Genomic DNA, 14,008 nt, shown 5'->3' on the forward strand with positions numbered 1-14,008 from the left:
TTCAAGGTTTAAATTGTACACATCAGATTGTATCATAGTTAATAATGAAGACTATCAAAGGAAAAACATAGTTCAGTCAGTGTGATTCTTGTAGGAGACAGTAAAGAATGAAGAGGAAGGGAACCACCAGCAGCTTTTCCCAGCCTAAAAGAAGAGAGGAGGAAGAGCATCCCAGAGAGGAGATGGAGGAGGAAGAGTTCAGAGAGAGAAAGGAATAAAGGCATACAGAGCTCAGACAGAGAAAGGTAAATCAGACTATCTCTGGTCCAGCTGGTCCACATGCTATGAATATTGCTTTAGTATAATATATCTGAGTAAGAGGTACACCTGTCGCAATAATTACCTTTTTGGACAAATTATTATCTGATGTAGTTAGTCTTTTAATTTTAAGATGATAAGTAGATCCTTAATTCTTAAGAATATCCAAATATTGGAATTATAGAATTATTGTAAGAAATGTCTCAAATAAAGAGCATCAAAAATAAAACCACAAATCTAAGACAATAAATAAAATTATCTGGACTCTGACTCTGTTCTAGATGAATTAATAATGTAATCATTGTTTCAGGCTGAACATAAGCATAGATCACACTAATGCAGATTTTCCAAAACAGTGCATAAGAGAGACATTGTCGAGTCTTAATCTAATTTGTTGCTAAATTTAAGAAACATTTTTAACATATCTAGCATTTGGTTTCTTCAAAATGTATAAGGATGACTTTATTTCAGTTTAAATCTTTTCCTCTTTCTGCCAGACATATCAAATCACATATTGTGATTGACAGCTAATAAGAACAACTCATGTTTAGGATTGACTGACAAATACAAATGATATTAACTTATTTAACATACTTATTTCAGCAGTATTTGCGTCAATTTGATTACGCCTGCTAGTTGGTTTCATCCAAATCCTTCATTCCATTTTTGAGTAATGTTGCTAACAGACAGACAGACAAACCAATTGCTAATCATCACATGACTCTGCCAAGGCTCCGCCTCCTTGGCAGAGTGTGTATATATATCCATCCATCCATTATCTATACACCGCTTAATCCTCACTAGGGTCGCGGGGGGGGGGGGCTGGAGTCTATCCCAGCTGACTCAGGTGAAGGCAGGGGACACCCTAGACAGGTCACCAGTCTGTCACAGGGCTACATACAGAGACAAACAAGCACTCTCACATTCACACCTACGGGCAATTTAGAATAATCAATTAACCTCAGCATATTTTTGGACTGTGGGAGGAAGCCGGAGTACCCGGAGAAAACCCACGCATGCACAGGGAGAACATGCAAACTCCATGCAGAAAGATCCCGGGAAAGCCGGGACACGAACCAGGGATCTTCTTGCTGCAAGGCGAAAGTGCTAACCACTACGCCACTGTGCAGCCCGTGTGTGTGTGTGTGTATATATATATATATATATATATATATATATATATATATATATATATATATATATATATATATATATATATATATATATATATATATATATATATATATATATATATATATATATATATATATATATATATATATATATATATATATATATATATATATGCGCCACCCCCTAAAATGTATCTGCCACCCCTTTGCCACCCTATTAATTTTTCTCTAGATCCGCCCCTGTACAACGGACCTGTCTGGAACGTATATTTATATTCACTGCATTAATGTGTGTTTATATAATAATAATATATGTGACAGCGGAGTTGTTTCCTTTTAACCCTGAATCTGAATTGAAACATTCATTTATTATGTGCAGCTTCAGATAGAACCTTCAGAGGTTCTAATGTGTTTTATTTTATTCAACAACACAATAAGTTTATCTGTTGGAACCTGCAGGTGTTTGTCAGAGTGAGGCCTCCTGTTTGATCAGCGTTAATCAGTATTGATCCGTATCGATCGGCTGACTGAACACTAAAACCATCACAAAGTGTCGACACAGTCGGACAGCTGCAGGTCGCCTCTGATTGGAAACGCCGAGCAGCTGCTGCTGATTGGACGATTATCTCCTAAGGATCAATCAGGCCAATGAGAGGAGGAGCAGCTGTTTGGAGAGGAAGAGGAGGAAGAGTAGGATGAAGGCTGATGAGGAGAGAAAACAGCAGCTGAAACCAAGATTCAGTCACAAACAGAAACAGTCCAGCAGCTCCTGGATTAGTGTTGATTAGAGTGAAGACGGTTTGATTCTGATCGCTGTGTTTTTACACATTTATTCCAGATTTAAACTGGGTTTGGTTTTAACCTAGACTTTGGGCTGGTTTATGACTGGTTTTGGACTAGTTTTAGGGTAGTTTTAGACTTGACTCTGGGCTGGTTGTAGGTTGTACATAGACTTGGTTTTAGGCTGATTTTTGACTTGATGTTGGACTGGTTTTAGACTGGTTTGGGACTAGTTTTAGGGTAGTTTTAGATGAGCCTTTGGACTGGTTTTTGGACTTAAATAGGTTTAGTTTTGGGTGAGTAGTAGGATTGGTTTTAGGTTGGTTTTGGTTTAGTTTGAACCTTGACTTTGAGCTGGTTTATGATGGTTTAGAACTGATCTTTGACTTGGTTTAGGACTGGTTCTAGACTTTATGTAAGGCTGGTTTAAGACTAGTTTCAGGCTGATTCTGGACTTTGGATTAGTTTATGACTGAGACTGGTTTAACAGACTGATTTTGGTTTGTTTTTAGCCTTGATTCTGTGCTGGTTTAAGACTGGCTCTGGATGTGAATTTGGACAAGTTTTGGATCGGTTAGACTTGATTTGTGGCTGGTTTAAGACTAAGTTCTGGAATGGTTTTGGACTGAATTCATCATCAGCTGGATGTTGGTTTCTCCTCTGCACACATTCAGACTGAATCGATCAGTGACTGTAAAGCAGACAGACTGACGGATGATTTATTATTGATTATCAATCAGGAAACAGCTGCTTCATCAACTCTTTAAACTGTTTTTGAATCAAACAGCTGATTGTTTGTAAATGGGTCACTTTATCGTAGCAGCTGATCTAGATTAAGAAGACGACAACGAGGCTCAGATTAGGGAGTTTTTAGTAATGATCTTTGGTTCTGGTCGTGTTCCAGAGTTCTGAATCCTGTCTTTGTTCTTCCCTTCAGCTGCTTCGATATAAATGGAAAGTCACATGATGCCTTAATGTTCTCACACGTCCTCCTACGAACACATAAATAAATAAATGAATAAATGAGAACAACAAACCTCCAGACAGACATCAAAGAAACACGAGACGAGCTTCATCTGAAACAATCTGATGTCACAGCAGAGAGGAAAAACCTTCAAAGCCTCTGAAGAGTTTCTAGAAAGCAGCCGTTGTCCTGCAGACTCACAAACACTGAACTCTGAATCACATGAGGGGAAACAGAAGACTTCAAACCGCAGGAAACACATTTACAGATGTTATTTTTTCACTTTAAACTGCAGTAACTCCTGAAGGTTGGAAAGATGGGAGACTTCATGAGTTTGGATTGGTTTTAGCTGGATCTGGGGCTGGTTTAACACTGGTTTTGGTCTTGACATTGGATTGGTTCAGGCTTGGACTGTTTATAGACTTGACTTAAAGCTGATTTAAGAGTAGATTTAGACCGGGTTTGGACTTGACTGTGAACTGGATTTGGACCAGTTTTGATTTGATTTACCTTTGACTATGGTCTGGTGTCAGACTGGTTTTGGATTGATTTTTGATTGGACTTTGATTTGGACTGGATTTAGACTTTAAATATGGCTGGTTTAAGAATAGATTTAGGCTGGTTTTGGTTTGTTTTAGACTGATGTAAAAGTGGTTTTGGTTTGGTTTTAACCTTGACTTTAGACTGGTTTCAGACTAGTTTAAGGCTGGTTTTGGACTTAACTTTCGATTGGTTGTAGGTTGTTTTTAGATTTGATAAAGGACTGGAAAGAGACTGATGTTGGACTGGCTTTGGTTTGGTTTTAACCTTGACTTTGGGCTGGTTTTAGACTTTTTATGGCTGGTTTAAGACTAGTTTTAGGCTGGTTTTGGACATGACTTTAGACTGGATCAGGACTCCTTTTAGACCTGATTTTGGCTGGTTTAAGTCTAGTTTTGGACCAGTTTTGGAATGGATATTTAAACCCCTCACATTACCTCAAAATTGGTTCATAATAAAATACTACAAAATACATACCTGTGTGTTTCAGATCTGAATTATGTTTCATTTATATCTTTAAATATCTGTTATCTTCTGAACTCTCTGATCATTGATGTTCAGCTGTAAATCCAGTTAAAAACATAAACAGAACAAACTGTATAAGACATTTAACTCCAGAGATGTTGGGTTCTTTCCTTCGTCTTGGTGGAATAAAGCCTTGTTGTTTAGCCGTGTGCTGTATTTAATCCGTGTGATGCAGATGAGCTGGTGATGTTTCAGCCTGCAGGCCATCAAAAAACAAATGAAATGTGTGAGTGGGTCTGTGTGTGTCTCATTAGCATGTGTTCACGTCTCCGGTATAATTATAGATTCTATTATTTAAATGAATGACGGCTTTCACAGACTTTTGTACAAACTGTGGAAATGTTTGTGGCAGATCGTGAAAACAGTTTTTAGCGTGAATTAAATTCTCGGCATGCAGATGTGTGATGAATAATGCATGAAACATACGTTCAGCAGCAGCAGCAGCAGCCTGAATGAGGATAAAAGAACGTTTCTGCTGCTTCCTCTCACAAATGCTAATAACACATGCTTCATTAACATGTGCAGCGTTCGCCTCATTATGAAGCCCAGCACTTGGAACAATAGCGTGTTCTCAGACAACACGCCGGCCAGAGGTCACTCCATAATTCACACGCAGCAAGTTTAGACCTGGAGGATGACCAGGAAGTTCCCAGAACCAGATCCACACATGAAACACAATAAATACACCAGGTGATGTCACATATTGGACTGGTTGTAGACTTGATATTGGACTGGTTTGGGACTGGTTTTGGAGTTGATATTGGACTGGTTTGGGACTGGTTGTGGAGTTGATATTGGACTGGTTTGGGACTGATTGTAGACTTGATATTGGACTGGTTTGGGACTGATTGTAGACTTGATATTGGACTGGTTTGGGACTGGTTTTGGAGTTGATATTGGACTGGTTTGGGACTGGTTGTGGAGTTGATATTGGACTGGTTTGGGACTGATTGTAGACTTGATATTGGACTGGTTTGGGACTGGTTGTGGAGTTGATATTGGACTGGTTTGGGACTGATTGTAGACTTGATATTGGACTGGTTTGGGACTGATTGTAGACTTGATATTGGACTGGTTTGGGACTGGTTGTGGAGTTGATATTGGACTGGTTTGGGACTGATTGTAGACTTGATATTGGACTGGTTTGGGACTGATTGTAGACTTGATATTGGACTGGTTTGGGACTGATTGTAGACTTGATATTGGACTGGTTTGGGACTGATTGTAGACTTGATATTGGACTGGTTTGGGACTGGTTTTGGAGTTGATATTGGACTGGTTTGGGACTGGTTGTGGAGTTGATATTGGACTGGTTTGGGACTGATTGTAGACTTGATATTGGACTGGTTTGGGACTGATTGTAGACTTGATATTGGACCCGTTTGGGACTGGTTTTGGAGTTGATATTGGACTGGTTTGGGACTGGTTTTGGAGTTGATATTGGACTGGTTTGGGACTGGTTTTGGAGTTGATATTGGACTGGTTTGGGACTGGTTTTGGAGTTGATATTGGACTGGTTTGGGACTGGTTTTGGAGTTGATATTGGACCCGTTTGGGACTGGTTTTGGAGTTGATATTGGACTGGTTTGGGACTGGTTTTGGAGTTGATATTGGACTGGTTTGGGACTGGTTTTGGAGTTGATATTGGACTGGTTTGGGACTGGTTTTGGAGTTGATATTGGACTGGTTTGGGACTAGTTTTGGAGTTGATATCGGACTGGTTTGGGACTGGTTTTGTACTGATGACTTGATTTGGGGCTGGTTTAAGACTGTTGTTTCATTGGTAACCTATAATGTAAGGGCGCTTTTATTGGATTCATTTATCTCTCAGTGCGGTCTAACAGGCTCTACTTCACAGTTTTTTCCCCTCATTGTGGACTTAAAGGCATTGCGGTGGCAGGTTTGTACCCTCAGTGTGGACTTCATGTTGCTGCAGTGGCAGATTTTCCCCTCACTAGGGTTTGACGCTGTGACAATTTTGCTCCAGTGTGGTTTGATAGATTCTTTTAGGTCAGATTTTCCACTTAATGCGGTCTGACAGGCACTTAGGAGGAAAAAATTTTCCCTCAGTGTGGACTTACAGGTGCTACTGTGGGAGGGTTGTGCCCTCAGTTTAGTCTAACAGATTCTGGCAGCAGATTGAGGGATCAGGGAGGTCTGACAGGTGCACTGATGACGAATTTTCCCCTAAGTGCAGTCTGACAGGTGCTGTTAAGGAAGAGTTTACTTCAGTGAGGTCTGACAGATGCTTTAATGGATTTTTTCCCCTCGGTATTGTCTGACAGGTGCCCTTAGAGAGGTTTTTTTCTGTATTGAGGTCTGACTGAAGTTGATAAGGCTGATGTCACCCTAAATAACGCCTGACAGGCACATCTGTGATAGTTATTCCCCCTCAGCGTGGTCTGACAGGATTCATCCTCTAATACGCTCGTTTTCAGCGACATAATCAGATTAAGTGAGAGCAGAATGCAATTTATCAGCGATCTTTCTCTGGTAATGAAGCAGTAATGATGCGTTTAACGTGTTCAGCAGCTGGAGGAGGAAGAAGAGGTGAGGAATAAACACCTGATGGAGGAGGAGAGGAGGATTAATGCATCACTGCTGGACGTCAGCCAATCAGAGAGCTGCAATAACGATGGAGGAGGGAGGAGAGGGAGGAGGATGTCAAATCTTTTTATAGACGAGGAGAAAAAAGTTTGTCAGTTAAGAGGAGAGGAGGCGAGGAGGAAACAGAAACAAAAGGAGGAGAAGAAAAAACACAGAGGAGGAAATAAATAAATAAAAACGAGGATGGAGGCTGAGAGGACGAAGAGACGATCTGAGATTAATCTGATTAAATGAATAAACCTGATTTAAAGACTAAAGGAGGAGAACCAGGAGGAGAAACTGCTTCTCTAAACTGTGAGTCTGAATCTTTTTCTGCTTTTAAAAGTTGACTTTTAATTTCACATTTACACATTTCTGTATTAACAGCAGCAACATTTACTTATGTTCAGCAGAGAAAACATCAAATACCGGTTTCATTTGTTTATTTATTTATATGATTTCTTAATTTTACGCATTTTGTGATGTTTTTTCTCTCAAAATGCATATTTCTTTGCAGTAATAAGACATAAATGACACCAAATTTCAGATAAATTATTATTAAATTAACCCCACTGCAGGGAAATGTGCAGTGGTTAAAAAAAAACAAAACACCGTCTATTTATTTGTGTGAATTTTTGCTTTTAAGAACACATTTTGTGACGTTTTTCATCCAAAGCTGCTGATTTCCGTGCAGCAATAAAACACAATGAAACCAGAGACACCTGGCTTTAGTGAACATATTATAAAATTAATAATAAAATAATAATAAATGAATGAATGAATGAATAAATGAATAAATAAATAAATAAATAAATACTAACATTTAAATAAATAAATAAAAATAACTCAATAAACAACCAGAATTTAAATAAATGAATCAATAATTGAATATATACAGTATTAAATAAATGAATACCAAAATTGAAATAAATAAATAACAAACATTTAAATAAATGAATATTAATTCCATCCATCCATTATCTATACACCGCTTATTCCTCACTAGGGTCGCGGGGGGGTGCTGGAGCTTATCCCAGCTGACTCGGGCGAAGGCAGGGGACACCCTAGACAGGTCGCCAGTCTGTCGCAGGGCTACATACAGAGACAAACAATCACTCACACATTCACACCTACGGGCAATTTAGAGTAATCAATTAACCTCAGCATATTTTTGGACTGTGGGAGGAAGCCGGAGTACCCGGAGAGAACCCACGCATGCACAGGGAGAACATGCAAACTCCATGCAGAAAGATCCCGGGAAAGCCGGGACGCGAACCAGGGACCTTCTCGCTGCAAGGCGAAAGTGCTAACCACTACGGCACTGTGCAGCCACTGAATATTAATTCAATTAATAAAATATGAAATAAATAAATGCCAAATTTAAATTACAAAATAGCTAAATAAACAACCAAAGTTAAGATGAATAGACGGAAAACAAAAAATTTAATAAATGACTAAAGGATTAAAATAAATAAAATATTAAATAGATAAATAAATAAACAACCAAAATTTAAAAATAGATAAATATCAAAATTAAAAATAAATAATCAAAATTTAGATAAATTACATAAATAATTGAATAAATAAATCATTAAATGAATAAATAAATACCAAAATTAAAAATAAATAAATAAATAAATAGCCAAAAATTAAATAAATGAATAAATAATTGAATTAATAAAAACTATTAAATAAAAAACAAAATTTTAATGAATTAAAACTAACTAAATAAACAACCAAAATTTAAATAAAAAAAACAAAACAAAACAAACAACCATAATTTAAAGAAAGAAAGAAAGAAAGAAAGAAAGAAAGAAAGAAAGAAAGAAAGAAAATATTAAATAAAGAAAAAACTATTTTTTAATACCAAAACAGACAACCCTAATTGAAATAAATAAATAAATAAACAAATAAAAATATTAAATTAAAAAACAACCAAAATTTGAATAAACAGATAAATATTCATAGGTACTGGTGATGTTTCAGTGATTCTTCCAGATGTAGAAAATCTAGATGCTGCATGAATTCCTTTAAATGTGGAAAATAATGATTTAGCACAGGGTTGTTTTATTTATACAGATAAATACTGATATTACACAGATTTTTTTTTTAACAGAATTGATATTATGAAGAGTGTTATAAATGTAAGAAGGCTTTTTTGTCGGCACAAAAGCAACAAAATGTTTTTAAAAAATGATGCGAAAATGATAGAAAGTGGAACAAAGTCAGATGAAGGGTGACAGGAAACCAAAAACCTGAGAAAAAAAAGCAGAATAGATGAGAGAGAAAAGTCTAAATGCACATGAAAGAAATGAAAAAACACCAAAATGAAAGCAAAATTTACTTCTTATAGCGCCCCCTACAGGTGACTAGAGTCCATTTACCTGTAAATCAGGTAGGAGGATCCAGGAACTAATCAATGATTCATGATATTCCCATTAATTTGGACTCTCCTAAACAAATCTGTGGAATTAAATAAAGAAATCATTCAATTTTGGCCGTTAGCTGCCTAGCAACAGCGTTCACGCGTCTTAATAAAACACAGTCGTCATGGACTGAAGCACCATCTGAACATAAAAGGTGAAGTCCTCCATCGTTTGTCGCTGATGTCAAGAAGGTGACGCTGGTTTTCTCTGGAGCTTTTTATTACCCTTTCATAACATGATGGAGGTGCTGAGGTCCTGCTTCAGGGAGCAGGAGTCATGAATCAGAGAAGGAAAAGCATTAAAGCAGCCAAATAAACAAATACAGAAACAAAGGTGAGGAGAGAAATAAACCCAAGAGATAGGCCCAAATTACAGCAATGATCTGAGAAGAAATAACAACAATAACAATTCAGAACTTCCTGCTGTGTTTTTAGATTATAAACAACCACAAACAGACACAAAAGGACCACAAACAGACACAAAACGACCAGAAATAGACACTAAACTACCTAAAGCTACATTTACCCTCTAATGCTACATTTACCCTCTAACGCTACATTTACCCTCTAATGCTACATTTACCCTCTAATGCTACATTTACCCTCTAATGCTACATTTACCCTCTAATGCTACATTTACCCTCTAAAGCTACATTTACCCTCTAATGCTACATTTACCCTCTAATGCTACATTTACCCTCTAACGCTGCATTTACCCTCTAACGCTACATTTACCCTCTAACGCTACATTTACCCTCTAAAGCTACATTTACCCTCTAACGCTACATTTATCCTCTAACGCTACATTTACCCTCTAATGCTACATTTATCCTCTAATGCTACATTTATCCTCTAATGCTACATTTACCCTCTAACGCTACATTTACCCTCTAATGCTACATTTACCCTCTAACGCTACATTTACCCTCTAATGCTACATTTACCTTCTAAAGCTACATTTACCCACTAACGCTACATTTATCCTCTAATGCTACATTTACCCTCTAATGCTACATTTACCCTCTAACGCTACATTTACCCTCAAATGCTACATTTACTCTCTAATGCTACATTTACCCTCTAATGCTACATTTACCCTCTAATGCTACATTTACCCTCTAATGCTACATTTACCCTCAAATGCTACATTTACTCTCTAATGCTACATTTACCCTCTAATGCTACATTTACCTTCTAAAGCTACATTTACCCACTAACGCTACATTTATCCTCTAATGCTACATTTACCGACTAACGCTACATTTACCCTCTAACGCTACATTTACCCTCTAACGCTACATTTACCCTCTAATGCTACATTTACCCTCTAATGCTACATTTACCCTCTAATACCACATTTACCCTCAAATGCTACATTTACTCTCTAATGCTTCATTTACCCTCTAATGCTACATTTACCTTCTAAAGCTACATTTACCCACTAACGCTACATTTATCCTCTAATGCTACATTTACCCTCTAACGCTACATTTACCCTCTAATGCTACATTTACCCTCAAATGCTACATTTACCCTCTAATGCTACATTTACCCTCTAATACCACATTTACCCTCAAATGCTACATTTACCCTCAAATGCTACATTTACTCTCTAATGCTACATTTACCCTCTAATGCTACATTTACTCCCTAATGCTATATTTACGCTCTAATGCTACATTTACCCTCTAATGCTACATTTACCCTCTCACGCTACATTTACCCTCTAATGCTACATTTACCCTCTAATGCTACATTTACCCTCTAATGCTACATTTACCCTCTAACGCTACATTTATCAGCTCCTTCAACATAAAACCTGATTCTGTTGAAATGAAACCTGAACCTCCAGCTTTGAGGAAAAACAAAAAGGATAACCAGCAAATCACTGATTCGACCACAATAAATCTCCTCATCACAGAATCGTCTGGGACGTCGGAATGATTTATTTTTTTAACTTTCACCTGTCAGAAACCGTCACACCTGCCAACAGTAAGCCGGTTTCATCTGCATCTCCTGGCGTTTCAATTTCTGTGCATCGACTACTGTTGTCTCTGAGGTGTTGTCGGGAGTTTGAACGTTTAATTAGTGTTAGCGAGAAAAGAATTAGGTCGTAATTTACTCCAGTAAAGTTTAATCACATTGATGAAACCAGTTTGCAGCACTGAGAGCTGGTTTCAGATTCTCCTCTCCACAAAATAATCATAAATAGACTCAAAACAACCAGAAATAGACCCAAAACAATCATAAATAGACTCAAAACAACCAGAAATAGACTCAAAACAATCATATATAGACCCAGAACAACCAGAAATAGACCCAAAACAATCATAGACTCAAAACATTCAGAAATAGACCCAAAACAACCAGAAATAGACTCAAAACATCCAGAAATAGACTCAAAACAACCAGAAATAGACTCAAAACATCCAGAAATAGACTCAAAAAACAGAAATAGACTGAAATCAACCAGAAATAGACTCAAGACAACCAGAAATAGATTCAAAACAACCAGAAAGAGACTCAAAACATCCAGAAATCGTCTCAAAACAACCAGAAATAGACTGTGGTAGTTTGTGGTAGTTTTTGGTCCTTTTTGTGTCGATTTTGTGTCTTTTTATGGTTTTTTTTTAGCTGTTTTTGTGGTAATTTTGGCCATTTTTGTGGTTATTTTGCATGTTTTTTGGGCCAAATTTGAGTTTTTGTTGATATATCACCATTTCATGGTAGTTTTGGTCCATTTCGTGGGAAATTTTGACGTTTTTGTGGTGATTTTTTGTGTCTTTGCTGGCATATTTAAATGTTTCCGGGTAATTTTGGCTCTTTTTGGGGTAATTTCGCAAGTTTTTTGTGCTGAATATGAGTCTTTGTTGCAATTTCACCTGTGTTGTGGTAGTTTTCGTCCATTTCATTTGAAATTTGGCTGTTTTTGTGGTAATTTTGTGTCTGTTTGTGGTGATTTTGGCCGTTTTTGTGGCGATTGTGGGTGTTTTTCCTGGCATATTGGAACCTTTCAAGGTAATTATGGCTCTTTTTGGGGTTATTTTGTGTCTGTTTGTGGTTATTTTGCATATTTTTGGGGCCAAATTTGAGTTTTTGTCAATCACTGTCTTGTCTTAGTTTTGGTACATTTTGTGTGAAATTTGGCCATTTTTATGGTGATTTTCCATGTCTTTTCTGGCATGTTTGAACATTTCAGTGTAATTTTGACTCTTTTTGGGGTCATTTTACAATTTTTTTTGTGCTGAGTTTTTGTTGCAATTTCACCTGTTTTGGCTCTTTTTATGATAATTTTTCGGCTTTTTTAGTTATTTTAGTTGCAGTTTTTTATCAGAACTCGTGTCATCTCGATGTGATGGTTTAAGTTTCCCGTTTGCTGCTGTAGAAGCTTCATCGATCAAACATGAGCTAACCTCTGTCCAGATGTGGGCTTGTCCTTCGTCTCCATCAGATGGATCACGGACCAGACAGATGTGACAGCTGTGCTTATTAATCAACATTAATTTGTGGATTATGGACTCCTCTCTGTGTCATGTGACCTTGTGACATCATGACCTGCTGACCTGGTGTTCAGGCGTCCAGATGTTGAGCAGCTGCAGCTCCGAACATGTTGATATCTCCTCCAGGATTAATGTGAATGTTATAAAACAGTTGAACGGCTCAGTGTTTCTAGAAACGACGTCCACGTTGTTCATCAAACAGACTCTAGTTGTGACTCTGAGATTAAACAGAACGCCATCATGAACCATTACATCATCAAAACTGTGATGTCATACATTTCTGCTGCTGGATACTGAAAGAAAACTATAACAATCTGTAAAAGCTGTCTAACTGGACACGATTTACTCTGATTTAAACTTTACTTAATAGACTGAGCTGCATAGTCATTAGAATAATCACACTATGGGCTTTTCACAATAAAATGACCATGATCAAATGTGACGTTGATTTTTAAATTATTCAAAACATTTCCAAAATGACTTAAAATTCAACCAAAATGCCTCACAATGAGCCAAAAATTACTCATAATTTGTCCAGTGACTGAAAATTTGTCCAAAATGAGTCAAAATATGTCTAAAATGATCCCCAAATGTCCAAAATTACTTTAGATTTATCCAGATGACTCAAAACTTTTCAGAAATGACACAAATTTAATCAAAATCACTCAAAGCATGTCTAAAATGACTTGCAACATCTCCAAAATGACTCAAAACATTTCCAGAATGACTCAACATTTGACCAAAATGACTCAAAATGTGCCAAAAATGAGTCAGAATTTGTCAAAAATGACTGAAAATTTGTCCAAATTGAGTCAAAATATGTCTAAAATGACCCCCAAACAACCAGAATTACTTTAGATTCAACCAAATGGCTCAAAACTTTACAGAACTGACACAAATTTCATCCAAATGACTCAAAAGATGTCAAAAACGCCTTGCAACGTCTCCAAAATTACTCAAAATTTCCAAAAATGACTCAAAACTTGACCAACATGACTCACAACATGCCAAAAATGAGTCAGAATTTGTCCAAAGTGACTGAAAATTTGTCCAGAATGAATCAAAGCATTTCTAAAATGACCACCAAACATCCAAGATTACTTTAAATTCATCCTAATGACTTAAAAAATGTCAAAAACAACTTGCAACGTCTTCAAAATGCCTCACAATGTGCCAAAAATTACTCATAATTTGCCCAAAATTATGGAAAATTGGTCCAGAATGAGTCAAAACTAGACTAAAATAATGCCCAAATGACTCAAAACCTTTCAGAAATGACACAAATCAGTCAAAGGAT

General features: G+C 37.0%; 1 protein-coding gene across 2 annotated transcripts in view; it reads left to right on the forward strand.

Moving 5' to 3' along the window:
• The window catches only part of drd4-rs (dopamine receptor D4 related sequence), a 31,357-nt gene that overhangs the window by 5,203 nt on the left and 12,146 nt on the right, over positions 1-14,008 (forward strand). Inside the window, exon 1 of one of the 2 annotated variants that reach the window (XM_023269087.3) lies at positions 5,573-7,101. The exons of the other annotated variant lie outside the window; for it this stretch is intronic. The gene's annotated coding sequence lies outside the window, so the exon portion shown is untranslated. Of the gene's footprint in view, positions 1-5,572; positions 7,102-14,008 lie in introns of those variants that run through there. 2 annotated transcript variants of the gene reach the window in all.

This window comes from Amphiprion ocellaris, chromosome 21 (assembly GCF_022539595.1).
Source record: "Amphiprion ocellaris isolate individual 3 ecotype Okinawa chromosome 21, ASM2253959v1, whole genome shotgun sequence".
NCBI classification, from domain to species: Eukaryota; Metazoa; Chordata; class Actinopteri; family Pomacentridae; genus Amphiprion; species Amphiprion ocellaris.